We start from the raw sequence: 15,329 nt of genomic DNA on the forward strand, positions 1-15,329 counted from the left end.
TTCAAAAGATTGAGGATGCACATAAAAATTCAAGTGTCTTGAGACATCCTAGTATATGTGTCATGAACTAAATTGACTAGATTGATTTAATTTATTAATTTAGTGACTATTTCTTGAGAACTTACATTATTATTTTCTACTGATTTAAAGAAAAGTATTTTATAATCTCAATAGCAAGTACTCTTAACTTGAAGGGAAAGAGCTGCACAAAACAAATAGTTATGGCTCAGGCATGTGGAAAGTACTATGAAAATACAGACACAGAATGGCTAACTTTGTCTAACAAAATTTGATAAAAGTCTGCAGGTGAGGTGAAATGTGATCCAGATGCATGCAAATAAATAAGAAATAGTTTGATGGAACATTAAGGCATAGTAAAAAGATTTTGAAAGGTGAGGAGGAGGATGGCTTTGAGAGACTTTATTTTTTTATTATCTTTATTTATTTATTGGATAGAAGCAGCCAGAAATCCAGAGGGAAGGGGGAGATAGCGTAGACACCTGCAGCTCTGCTTCACCACTCGTGAAGCTTTCCCCCTGCAGGTGGGAACCAGGGCTCAAACCTGGGTCCTTGCCTAATGTAACATGTACGCTTAACCAGGTGTGAGAGACTTTTTAAATGAATTAAATACATCTAGCAGAATAATTCTGTAACAAACTATAGAAATGATTCCTGAAAGTATAGTCTTGCAGAATAATTTTGTATCACCAAGCTATGAATGTGCTTTTAATTTGCACCTATATTTTGGGTCAGTACAATTTAAACATGCCCTAGGTTGTCATCAGAAAAGAGAAAAGTTCATCCTTTCATTCGTTGTCCCTATTTCATGGTTTTTCATTTGTTTGTTTGTTTTGGCTTTGGTTGCTTGATGGATCAGTTGATTGGCTGCTTTAGTTTCTTGAACAAAGCTCTGCTCAACTCTGGCTTATATTATTGCCAGGGGTTGAGCCTTGGATCTCTGTTACCTCAAATAGGGTAAATCTATTGTATAAAACATCATGTATAAAACATTTCCTTGGCCCTCAGTCTATTCATTTGCCATCCCTGCTTAGATCTTCTCACTGCTAAGCCTGAATCATTCCTTAAAAAGTGATACTACTGTCCATCTGAATTTTACATTTTGTATATACACTGCTATATGGAATCACTGTGTGTATTTATTACTATTGCTATATGTAAATCCCAGAATTCCTCGAGGGAGAATGTTATCTACTCAATTAATCCAATGTTCTATACAAAGGAATTGGAATCTCAATACACAAACAATCAGTCCAGGAAACAAAAGTCTGTTAAAAGTAGAGAGTATTTTCAGAACTAACTGGTTATAGATTCAGCATCACCCTAAATTTATCAACTATATAAAATAATTTGACTGTGGAATTTATGAGTAGAGCTCATCTCCCTCAGAGTATTACCTTTTTGCACATTGTCAGTCTAAATATGCTCACTTTGCTTTCTATGGTTTTTAATTCTTTCCATAATGACTTTTGGGGTTCTTTGAAGAGAAAGAAAACAATCTGAGGCGGAGTGGGTTATGGTGAATCCAGTTAACTGCACATAATATAAGCACAAGGACAGATACAAGGTTCTGGGTTGGAGTCCCCGCTCCCCACCTACAGGGAAGACGCTTCACAAGTGGTTGAATAGGTCTGCATGTGTCTGTCTTTCTCCTCTCTATCCTATTAAATGGGAAAAAAAATGACTGCCAGGAGCAGTGGATTCATAGTGCAGGCACAGAGCCCCAACAATAACTCTGGGAAGGAAGGAAGGAAGGAAGGAAGGAAGGAAGGAAGGAAGGAAGGAAGGAAGGAAGGAAGGAAGGAAGGGAGGAAGGAGGGAAGGAAGGAATCCACAGCTCCTGATGGCCATTCTTTCCATTTTTATTGGGCAGAACACAGAGATTCTGAGAGAGGAGGGGAAGTAGAGAGGGAAAGAGAGATAGACACCTGCAGACTTGCTTAGCCACTTGTGACGTTTACTCCCTGCAGGGGAGAGCTGAGGACTGGAGCCTGGATATTTGCATTTAGTACTATGTGCACTTAACCAGGTGTGCTACCACCAGCCACTTATTTCTCTTTTTCTCAAAAATATATAAATTAAATGGGTCAGGGCTGTGGCTCATCAGTAGAGCACAAGTGTAAGGATTCAAGTTTGATCTCTAGCATCACATAAAAAAGTTTTAATTTAAAAAACAGATTCTGAGATTCATATGTAAGTTAAACCTGTAAGTACCTGGAATTGATCTCAACATATTCTACCTTAAAAAGAAGATATAGCTGGTGAGTTTACTATATTGTTTTTTTGCAATTTTTAAAATATTCAAATTTCTGTAGAACAGAGTAGCAGGTAATAGGAAAATGAACATTTTACTTCACTATGACAAGTTATTTTGTGAAAATTTCTAAATGACTCTAATGTTTCTGTATACCCATTGGTATTGTGCCTAAAATATAGTTAATAATTTCATTTCAATTAGTTTAGGGGCCAGAAGACAGTATACCATATAAATCATATGCCTAGCTGAGTATAGACCCTTGACTAAAGCCCTGACACCCTATGGAAAATCATGGCTGATACTATATAAAAAAATAAAGCAGTGTTCCTCTTGTCCTCTGTCCTTACTCTAGCTCAAAAATAAATAAATAAATAAAATAAAGGAGAGGAAGAAAGGTCAAAGGACAGTGTAGATAGCATAATGGTTATGCAAAGAGACTCACTTGCCTGAGGCTCTAAAGTCCCAGGTTCAATTCCTGGCATCCCAGTAACTCAGAGCTGACCAGTGCTCTGGAAAAAACAATAAATAAACAACAACAACAACAAAAGAGCAAGAAGGAAGGAAAGAGAGAAAAGGATGGAAGGAAGGGAGGAATTAAAGAAGAAAGAAAGAAAGAAAAAAGAAAGAAAGAGGAGAGAGAGAGAGAGAGAGAGAGAAAGGAAGGAAGGAAGGAAGGAAGGAAGGAAGGAAGGAAGGAAGGAAGGAAGGAAGGAAGAAAGAGGGGCTAGGTGGTGGCATACCTGGTTGAGTGCACATCTTATAATGAACAAACCTCTTGTCCCCACCATATTTCATAGATAGCTTCCAAAGTCATTGTTGGACTGACAAGATACCTCACTTGAAAGTATGTCTGCTTTATCAGGTGACATACACTTGTGGAAGCTTCAGTGCTATTATGACATTCTTTCTCCCTCTCCCAACTCATCTCTGTCTCTGCCTGTTTGAAAAATAAGGCTCAGAGCAAATGTTTTGAAGCATTTTGGGGGACAAAAAATAATCCCTACAAAAGAGGATAGAATGTAGACATTTGTAAGACATTTCTATGGACCAAGATTAGAAAAGGTGCTACCATTTCCACTTATTCATATTCAAGTGAATAATGTTGATGACATACTCATGGGTAACACACCAGACTTGCTGAAGTCCCAAGTTCAATGGCTGATGACAAAATATCCAAAACTGAGCGGTGTTCTGTTGTCTCTATCATGAAAACAAGTAAATACATCATTCAAAATAATCAGTTGAACAGCAGTCTGTGGCCATGTACAAGTGCTAACAGCTAACAGCTGTATTTTTTCCAAGAATAAGAAAATAAAAATGGAATGTCCAGCAGAGAAGCAATTACAGAAGTCAGAACTCCTACTTTCTGCACTCAAAATACAATCTTGATCCATATTCCCAGCGGGGGATAAGTGACAGGAGGAAGTGGGTAAGAGGGCTCTGAAGTCCAGCTCCATCAGCACCTGGAGATAGCAGAGGAAAAGAAAAGGAAGATTTGGATATAGTAATGATGCTATGACTGTCATGGAGAAGAAAAGAAGAATGGACCTGGAAGAAAAATGGGGCAATTATGTACAAATGTAGACAGATATTTGTAGAGATGATAGTTGGTCCATGTCTACAGCCTTAGTGGAACTGCAGTGGCTTTTAGGATTCAGAACAATAGTGCTGGGAACAGTGTGGAATTATACCCCTGTTGACATATAATTTTGTAAATCAATACCAAATTTAAAAAAATGTTAAAAAATGGTGCGAGGGGGCCAAGTAGCGATACACTTGTTTAAGGACACTCATTACCATGTGCATGGACTTCAAGCCTCTACTCCCCACCTGTAGGGATAATGCTTCATGAAAAGTGAAGCAGATCTACAGTTGTCTCTCTGTCTCTTTATCTCCCCTACTTCTCTCAATTTCTTTCTGTCCTATCAAAAAGAATAGATAAAAGAAAAAAAAAAGGCTGCCTGGAGCAATAGATTAGTAGTGCCCACACTGAGGAATAACCCTGATGGAAATTAACTATAAATAAATCATGGGCCCATGAGAATATACCTAAATAGATTTCCTAGCTTCTTCCAGTATGTAGATCCCAAATCTCATCTACTAAGTGCACATGACATTAAGTGCAAGGACTGGTCTAAGGATCCCGGTTTGAGCTCCCAACAGGACCTGGGGACCTGAAGGGGAGTAGCTTCAACTGCGGTGAAGCATGTCTGCAGGTGTCAGTCTTTCTCTTCCCCTCTCTGTCTTCCCTGCCTCTCTCCACTTCTCTCTGTCCTAACAATGATGGCATCAATAACAACAACAATAATAACTACAACAATAAAAAACAAGGACAACAAAATGGAAAATAAATAAATAAAGCTTAATAAAATAAAATATAAATAAATAAATACATAGAGTGGAAAACTATCTAACTTACTTATAAATTATTAATAAAAGCTTTCATGGTCCTTACCTTGAAATGAGTAATAATTTTTAAAAAGTCAAATTTTGTACAACTTAGTTTAAAATAATTTTGCCAAATTTAAATCCTGTGTATAAAAATAAATACCTATGCCAAAGTGTCCCTTATGCAATTTTGTTGTTTAAAATCAAATTAACATTAAGTAGTTGTTAAAAATGCATAGAACACTTTAATTAACTCAGAGTTGGATTTCTTAGGTTATGCATAGATAGCCAATAAGAGAAATAGGAGTGCTTTAAGTATAGAAAATTCAATTTTTCTATATATGTTTGTTTGTTTTTGTTTGGATTGGATTTCTTATTTGTTTGTTTGTTTTTTGCCAACAGGCTTATCACTGGGACTCAGTGTCTGCACTATAAATTCAGCAACCCAAGCAGTCTTTTAATTTTTTTTCCTGTTTCTTTCTTTTTTGATAGAAAGAGAGAAATAGACAAAGAGTGAGGGAGAGAGGGAGAGAGATCTGCAGCACTGTTCCACTGACTGTGAAGCCCTCCTTCTCACCCTCTGCAGGTAGGGACTGGGCATTTGAACCCAGGACTTGCACATGATAATGTGTGAACTCTACTGAGTATGCTACTACACTCTTCCTATCATGTTTTAAGCAAAACTACTTTATTTTTCTTTGTTGTATAAATGAAGTAATACAGATAGATTGTCACTAAAATGCCTTACTATTCTCAAACACAGTGACAATCTTTATGTTTAATTATCATTTAAATTAAAACGGTCAAGATTATTCTGTTTTTATTATACGTGCTATTTTGCCATTGTTATTTTAGAACAAATTTAATGTTTTTCTCAAGAAATCTTTCTTTATAGGCAATATAACTTAGATTTCTTTTACTGGTTTCTTATATTTGTAGGAAACTCTGGTGAAGACTTACCTTTGTAGATTGAGGACCTAGGGAGTACAGATGTAAACTCTTATGTTTATTTGTTTATTTTAATCAGTCCCCGCCCCTCAGATTTTTATCTCTACTTCTCATTACAGTCTCTGGAGAAATGTTTATGGTCTGAATCCTAGAAAAAGTCATCGGAATTCATCGGATTTAATCTGGGGACACCCAAGGAATAACAATACCACAGATTTACTATGATTGATGATATAATAGTTAATTTTTAACAGATGTCAGAAGAAGGGAAAATCAAACTGCCATTCTACATGCTGAATCCTTGTCCACTTAACAGAAGACTTTTATAAGTGATCATAATTAATGCTAAGTATTTAGAGGCTTTAGGTGAGGGGCATGTAGATTATATTTGGGCTTTCAAAAAAGACATAATAAAAATCAATTTCTAGAAAATATGCTTATATATTCATTAATTTCTTTATGTTGTACTTAACCAAAATATTTAATTTGGCATTGGGGAATGGATTCTACACTAGGAAATGTTTCTTTTTAGTTATATAACCATATTTGTAGAACTATAACAAGTTGTTATACATCCAGTGTTTGTCTCTTAAAAAGATTTATTTTCATGAGAGAGACTAGAGCACTGCTCTATTATATGTGGTGACAGTATTTGAACTTGGGGGACTCAAATATGCAAAGAATGCACTCTACCTTCTGATCTATTTTCCCAGCTACTAATATTGCCATTTCAGTAACTGCCAACCAAACCCAGACTTTCCAATGGTGAACAGACCGGGAGAGAGTGGGTAGGTACTAGGTTTTTTTTCCATTGTATGCAAACATTTTTGTATCCAAATCAATATCAAATCAGAATATGTATGCAAAAATGTTGAGAAAAGTAAGATAAAGCAACCATTTTAATTGAGTATCCATAATATTCCACTCCTCATGATTCCTTCATACCGCTTTTAAAGACAAGGTAAAAATCACAGTGATTCATACTTCAAAGTGACTTTAATAGTAAAAAGCAAAGCAAAGCAAAACAAACAAACAAAAATCTGCATACTTAGGATACTCTGCATGCTGTAGAACAGAATTTCACTGACGTCTCACTCAGAATATGGTAGAAATGACTCCCTAACATGTATCTCCTATTCTTCCATGTGGATATTGGCTGCACTTCCTTCATGGGCTTACTGTTTTTCTTTTTTATTTAATTTAATTCATTTATGGAATAAAAATAGAAATCATCGACAAAACCATAGAGTAAGAAGGATAAAATTTCACATGTTTCCCACCCCCCAGAGTTCCATATCCCATCCCCTCCACTGGAAGCTTTCCTATTCTTTATCTCTCTAGGAGTATGGATCCAGTATCATTATGGGGTGTAAAAAGTGGAAGGTCTGGTTTCTATAAATGGTTTTCCATTGATCATGGGTATTGGCAGGTCGATCCATACTCCCAGCCTGTTCCTATCTTTCCTTAGTGGGGCAGGGCTTCAGGGCTAGGAGAGATGGGGTTCCAGGGTACATTGGCAAGATTGTCTGCCCAGGGGAGTCAGGTTGGCGTCATGGCAGCATCAGCAACTTGGTGTCTGAAAAATAAATAAGATATAAAGCAGAGAAAATTGTTTAATAATTTTGAATCTAAAGGCAAGAATATAGCAGATGATATTTGAGGTTTCCATTTTGGAAAAAGATAGTAGGCCTATAGGTATATTTCAAGGTGCCTGTGATTTTAGAAATTTTTTCCTGAGCCTGATAGCTAACATGTGGATGGGAAAAAGGCAATATCTAGAGAGATGATATCAGGGTTGGAAGTAGAACTAGAAAGCTGGATCAGGGAAGAAAGTAATTCCCAAATATGGGAAAAATACAGAAATACCATTAATTATAAAACATATGGATTTGATGTGGGACCTATATTCAGTGCAGGAGTCTGTGTAACCTCTGCATCCCTGCAGGTCTAAGCTTGCATTCTGTGGTCATAGCTAGGAATGTTCTTGGTTGCACCCAGTGCCCGACCCATCTGCCTATAGTGGTAGAGGATTTTGGTCCAACCTCCCTTATGAGAACGGGCAGTTCCTACCACTGTTGATCTACATAGAGGGCAAGGTCCTATGAAGGCATACATAGGGGTCCATTATGTTGTCCCTCATAAGTGACAGTGGACAGAAGGATCTTTTAGAGGTCTAGGACCATCATGTGTGGGAATCCCAAGATTCCCTGACTAGTGCCCTAGGAAATGAGGTGGCCTGGTAGTAAGCCAAAGAGCCATCATTAAGTATGCCAGTCTTGAGGTTCCTGGAAGATGGTAGACTGAGAAGCTGCCAGTGACTGAGCTCTGACCACATCTCCTGGAAACGGTAGGATTTTCTGCCTTTAGTAGGCCAGCCAATAAGGGGTCCTAGCGATGACACCAAGGGGGTGACTATAACTTAATTTGGGTTAAGAATTAGAGTACGAAAAAAGGGGAAAAAATTTTTTTCTTCCTTTTAATTTCTAAGCATACCTCCTTCCCTGCCCCCCCCCCCCATAACAGGTCCCTGGGGACCAGCTCCTAGCAGGATCGCTCCTTTTCTTTACCAAATTCCGGTCCCACCAGGGAGTATCATTAATTCTAAGTCCATACCCTTCTGAAACCTCTGGCCTTTTTTCTTTCAAAGTAGCCAACCCCCCCTACCTCACCCCACATAGCTAATTAAATAATTAAAAATGAATACATAAAAAAACCTTTCCATTCACTGCCCTTTTATGACTGTTCTTTTTCTTATCTTTTTTTCTCTCTCTCTCTTTATTTATTTTTTTTTCTTTTTCTCATTATTGTCATCCTTTCTTCCTTAATCCTACAGATTCCAAATTCACAGCCCCCAGCCCCCACACCAACAAACAGTGTGCTTTTTTGAATTCACTGATACACATTTGGGAATTTCCTTTCACTGCTCTTTAATTACAGCTCTTTTTCTTATCTTTTCCCTTTTCTCTCTCTTGCCTCTTTTTTTTTTATCTTGTCATACACTTCTTCCTTCTTCTTTGCATTTCTGAATTTGTGAATTATTTTGGGGAAGAAATCTGACTCAGAGTGGACTCTCTATGTGTGTATCTCTGCTCTAGTTCCCTTTCCCCTCTTGTTACCCCTAGAATATACAGTGGATAGTAGATTTGTATAACTGTCTATTCTTGCTATCCTTTCTTTTCTCTTTCTTCTTCACTGGGATTTGGTTACTATTTATTCACGGACTGGAGAAATTGGCTAACTGGTAACGATTAAAATGCTTCAATACTTGCTTCAGTTGCTACTGTAATTCCTGAGGTTGGTGAGTACAATTGTCATAAAGGTATTTAGTACAGTGTTACTTGTACTTAAGACACAACAACTGAGGAACAAGAGAGCATAAAAAAAAACACATAAATCAAAAAAATGGGTAGATAAAAAACAAATAAAATTTCTACTCTAATGAATGAAGACAGGAGCCCAGAAGAAACTACAAATCAGCCAGAAGTAACCATAGATAAGAAAAGTATGCAAGCAATAATAAACTTATTAATCACAGAAATGAAAACAACATTGGAGGAAAGGAATGGCAGTAATAGGGAAACAACAGTTGAGACCCCCAAGGAAAATACTGATTATCTTGAGGCAATTAGAGAACTGAAAGCTGAAATAGCTGTAATGAAGAAAGAAGCTGAGGCAAGGGAAAGCAGACTAACAGAAGCAGAAAACAGAATTAGTCAGACAGAGGATGAGTTAGAGAAAACGAAGAAAGAGGTGAAAGAGCTTAAAAAGAGATTGAGAGACACTGAAAACAACAACAGAGAAATATGGGATGATCTCAAAAGAAGTAACATTCGTATAATTGGCCTGCCAGAGGAAGAAAGAGAGGAAAGGGGAAACAAATATTCTAGAGGAAATAATAGAAGAAAACTTCCCAGACCTGAATAACAGAAAGGACATCAAGATTCAAGAGGCCCAGAGAGTACCAAACAGAATCAACCCAGACCTGAAGACACCAAGACACATCATAGTCACAATGAGAAGAAGTAAGGATAAAGAAAGGATCCTAAAGGCTGCAAGAGAGAAACAAAAAGTCACATACAAGGGAAAACTCATAAGATTATCTGCAGACTTCTCCACTCAAACTCTAAAAGCCAGAAGAGAATGGCAAGATATCTATGGAGCCCTGAATGAAAAAGGGTTTCAACCAAGGATAATGTATCCTGCTAGACTTCCATTCAAACTAGATGGAGGGATCAAAACCTTCTTAGACAAACAACAGTTAAAGGAGGCAACCATCATCAAGCCAGCCATGAAAGAGGTTCTAAAAGACCTCTTATAAACAAGAACATCACTAATACTGGCAATATATCAGAGCAAACAAAAAAATTTTTTTGAACAATGGCACTACAATACATTAAATCCATAATATCAATAAACGTCAATGGCTTAAACTCACCCATCAAAAGGCACAGGGTGGGGGGGTGGATCAGAAAGCATAACCCAACCATATGCTGCTTGCAAGAATCCCATCTGTCACAACAAAGATAAACACAGACTTAAAGTGAAAGGATGGAAAACTATCATACAGACTAAGGGTCCACAAAAAAGGGCAGGAACAGCCATTCTCATCTCAGACACGATAGATTTTAAATTAAATAAAGTAATAAAAGATAGGCAAGGACATTACATAATGATTAGAGGATCAATCAGCCAAGAAGACTTAACAATTATTAACATCTATGAACCCAATGAGGGACCGTCTAAATACATCAAGCACCTACTGAAAGAGTTTCAAAAATACATCAATAGTAATACAATAATAGTGGGAGACTTCAATACCCCACTCTCACACTTAGACAGATCAACAAAGCAGAGAACCAATAAAGATACAAGAGAATTGAATGAAGAGATCGACAGACTAGACCTCTTGCACATTTTCAGACTCCTTCACCCCCCCAAAACTGGAATACACCTTCTTTTCAAATCCACAAAACACATATTCAAGGATAGACCACATGTTAGGCCACAAAGACAGCATCAATAAATTCAAGAGCATTGAAATCATTCCAAGTATCTTCTCAGACCACAGTGGAGTAAAAACAACATTTAATAACAAACAGAAAATTATTAAAAGTCAGAGAATTTGGAAAATAAACAACATACTCCTTAAGAACCACTGGGTCAGAGACTCACTCAAGCAGGAAATTCAAATGTTCCTGGAAACTAATGAAAATGAAGACACAAGCTATCAAAATATTTGGGACACAGCTAAAGCAGTAATGAGAGCGAAACTTATAGCCATACAATCACATATTAAACACCAAGAAGAAGCTCAAATGAACGACCTGACTGCACACCTCAAGGACTTAGAGGAAGAGGAACAAAGGAACCCTAAAACAACCAGAAGGACAGAAATCACTAAAGTTAGAGCAGGAATAAACAACATCGAAAATAAGAGAAGCATACAAAAGAGCAATGAAGCCAAATGTTGGTTCTTTGAAAGATTAAACAAAATTGACAAACCCCTAGCCAGACTCACCAAACAAAAAAGAGAGAAGACTCAAATTAATAGAATTGTAAACGATGGAGGAGATATCACAGCTGACACCACAGAAATCCAGAGAATCCTGCGAAACTTCTATGAAGAACTATACGCCACCAAGCTAGAGAATCTGGAAGAAATGGAACAATTCCTAGAAGCATATGCCCTTCCAAAACTGAACCAAGAAGAACTACAAAAACTAAATGCACCAATCACAGACAAAGAAATTGAAACCATTATTAAGAATCTCCCCAACGACAAAAGTCCTGGACCAGGTGGCTTCACAAACAAATTCTACAAAAACTTCAAGAAACAGTTAGTACCCATACTTCTTAAGCTTTTCCATAAGATTGAAGAAACAGGAATACTCCCTTCCACCTTCTATGAAGCCAACATCACCCTGATACCAAAATCTGATATGGACAGAACAAAAAAGGAAAACGACAGACCAATATCTCTGATGAACATAGATGCCAAAATATTAAACAAGATCTTGGCAAACCGGATACAGCAACATATCAAAAAGATTGTTCATCATGATCAAGTGGGATTCATCCCAGGAATGCGAGGTTGGTTCAACATCCATAAGTCAATCAATGTCATTCACCACATCAATAAAAGCAATGCCAAAAACCACATGATTATCTCAATAGATGCAGAGAAAGCCTTTGACAAAATCCAACACATATTCATGCTCAAAACTCTATAAAAAATGGAAATAGATGGGAAATTCCTCAAGATAGAGGAGTCTATATATAGCAAACCTACAGCCAACATCATACTCAATGGACAGAAGCTGAAAGCATTCCCCCTCAGATCGGGGACTAGACAGGGCTGTCCACTGTCACCATTACTCTTCAACATAGTATTGGAAGTTCTTGCCATAGCAATCAGGCAAGAGAAAGAAATCAAAGGAATACAGATTGGAAGGGAAGAAGTCAAGCTCTCATTATTTGCAGATGATATGATAGTATACATAGAAAGACCTAAAGAATCCAGTAGAAAATTACTGGAAGTTATTAGGCAATATAGCAAGGTATCAGGCTACAAAATCAATGTACAAAAATCAATGGTATTTCTTTATTAAAACACTAAATCTGAAGAAGACATCCAGAAATCACTCTCATTTACTATTTCAGCAAAATCAATCAAATACCTAGGAATAAGTTGACCAATGAAGTGAAAGAGTTGTATGCTGAAAACTATGAGTCGCTACTCAAGGAGATAGAAACTGATACCAAGAAATGGAAAGACATCCCATACTCATGGATTGGAAGAATAAATATCATCAAAATGAATATTCTCCCAAGGACCATATACAAATTTAATGCAATACCCATCAAAGTTCCACCATTAAAGCTTCTTTAAGAGAATAGAACAAACACTACAATCATTTATCTGGAACCTGAAAACACCTAGAATTGCCAAAACTATCTTGAGGAAAAGAAACAGAAATGGAGGCATCACACTCCCAGACCTTAAAATATATTATAAAGCTATCATCATCAAAACAGCATGGTACTGGAACAAAAATAGGCACACAGACCAGTGGAACAGAATTGAAAGCCCTGAAATAAATCCCCACACCTATGGACATCTAATCTTTGATAAGGGGGCCCAAACAATTGAATGGAATAAGGAGGCTCTCTTCAATAAATGGTGCTCGGAAAACTGGGTTGTAACATGCATAAGAATGAAATTGAACCACTTTATCTCACCAGAAACAAAAGTCAACTCCAAATGGATCAAATACATGGATGTCAGGCCACAAACAATCAAATACTTAGAGGAAAAAATTGGTAAAACACTTTCCCACCTACACCTCAAGCACATCTTTGATGAATCAAACCCAATTGCAAGGAAGACTAAAGCAGAAACACACCAATTGGACTACATCAAATTGAAAAGCTTCTGCACATCCAAAGAAACTATTAAACAAACAGAGAGACCCCTCACAGAATGGGAGAAGATCTTCACATGCCATACACCAGACAAGAAACTAATCACCAAATAATATAAAGAGCTCAGCAAACTTAGCACCAAAAAAGCAAATGACCCCATCCAAAAATGCGCAGAAGATATGAACAAAACATTCACCTCAGAGGACATCCAAAAGGCTAACAAACACATGAAAAACTGCTCTACGTCACTTGTTCTTCTAGCATTTGCCCTCTAGGTCACTGATTGTCAGAGAAATGCAAATTAAGACAACACTAAGATACCACCTCACTCCTGTAAGAATGGCATATATCAAAAAGGACAGCAGCAACAAATGCTGGAGAGGATGTAGGGACAGAGGAACCCTTTTACCTTGCTAGTGGGAATGTCAATTGGTACAGCCTCTGTGGAGAGCAGTCTGGAAAACTCTCAGAAGGCTAGACATGGACCTTCCATATGATCCAGTAATTCCTCTCCTGGGGTTATACCCCAAGGACTCCATAACACCCAACCAAAAAGAGGTGTGTACTCCTATATTCATAGCAGCACAATTCATAATAGCTAAAACCTGGAAGCAACCCAGATGCCCAACAACAGATGAGTGGTTGAGAAAGCTGTGGTATATATACACAATGGAATACTACACAGCTATCAAAAACAATGAACCCACCTTCTCTGACCCATCTTGGACAGAGCTAGAAGGAATTATGTTAAGTGAACTAAGTTAGAAAGATAAAGATGAGTATGGGATGATCCCACTCATCAACAGAAGTTGACTAAGAAGATCTGAAAGGGAAACTAAAAGCAGGACCTGACCAAATTGTAAGTAGGGCACCAAAGTAAAAGCCCTGTGGTGAGGGGTAGACATGTAGCTTCCTGGGCCATTGGGGGGTGGGAGTGGGTGAGAGGGATGGGTCACAGTCTTTTGGTGGTGGGAATGGTATTTATGTACACTCTTAGCAAAATGTAGACATATAAATCAGTAGTTAATTAATATGAGAGGGGGAAATCAATTGTATGTCTCAAAGTTTTTCAAAACACAAACTGAATCTTTTTAATATAGGCTGTGTATTTGATATGCGGACTCTCTCAAAAGCCTAGACCAAGTAGATTAGAAGCATCCAATAGCACAGCTATATACAATATACTGGATACTGTACAGCAAACCCTAACAAAAGGACTTTTCAAAGTTAACCCAATTACCAAATAATGTGATGATAACATTAACTATCGATTGTCTTTTTGTACCCTAAGATAGCAGGAACCTCACATCTCCACTATAGAGCCTCTACTTCCCCCAGTCCTGGAACCCTTGGATAGGGCCCACTTTCCCGTATGCCTCTCCCAATCCATATCAAATAATATTGCATCTGCCGACCACAACCTAACCAACGCAACGATTGCCACCTCAACATGCTTCTCCTCAGACTGTGTCCAGAGACTTCACGTGTGGAATGACAACCCTTCAGCTTCATTACTCGGGTGAGACTTTTCCTTTTATAGTACACTCTAATTTCATCTCAGGTGGTTCACTTTCTAACAAAGTCCCATAACCTACATATACACCAGTTTCTGTGAGAGAGAACTTATGTTCACACGTATCCATAAACTACTGCAAAATATATACCTGAAAGCAGAAGTACACTAGAGTTTGCATTGAGTACCTCCCTAACACTTCTTCTCCACTATTTCAAGCTTTGTGTCCATGATTGCTCAACAATTTGTTTGGCTTTATATGTTAACTCTCTTTTCAGTCACCAGGTTCCAGATGCCATCAGGATGCTAGCCAGGCTTCCCTGGATTGAAGACCCCACCAATATGTACTGGAGCTCAGCTTCCCCAGAGACACACCATACTAGGGAAAGAGAGAGGCATACTGGGAGCATGGACTGACCAGTCATCGCCCATGTTCAGCAGGGAAGCAATTACAGAAGCCAGACCTTCTACCTTCTGCAACCCTCAATGACCCTGGGTCCATGCTCCCAGAGGGCTAGAGAATGGGAAAGCTATCGTGGGAGGGGGTGGGATATGGAGATTGGGTGGTGGGAATTGTGTGGAGTTGTACCCCTCCTACCCTATGGTTTTGTTAATTAATCCTTTCTTAAATAAAAAAAATTAAAAAAATTAATTAAAATTTTAAAAAAAAGTATTCCAGTCTCTTGAAGGGCTCACTGTTTTTCTATTTGTTGGATATGTGTGCATACAACTATGCCAAGTATAAACATCTTATGGGTATATTTAAAACATCTTAAGGAAATG

General features: G+C 37.8%; 1 pseudogene; it reads right to left on the reverse strand.

Moving 5' to 3' along the window:
- Window positions 1-618: 618 nt before the first annotated feature.
- LOC132538386 (small nucleolar RNA U3) lies at window positions 619-688 on the reverse strand (annotated as a pseudogene).
- Window positions 689-15,329: the final 14,641 nt, after the last annotated feature.

This window comes from Erinaceus europaeus, chromosome 4 (genome assembly GCF_950295315.1).
Source record: "Erinaceus europaeus chromosome 4, mEriEur2.1, whole genome shotgun sequence".
Taxonomy (NCBI): Eukaryota; Metazoa; Chordata; class Mammalia; order Eulipotyphla; family Erinaceidae; genus Erinaceus; species Erinaceus europaeus.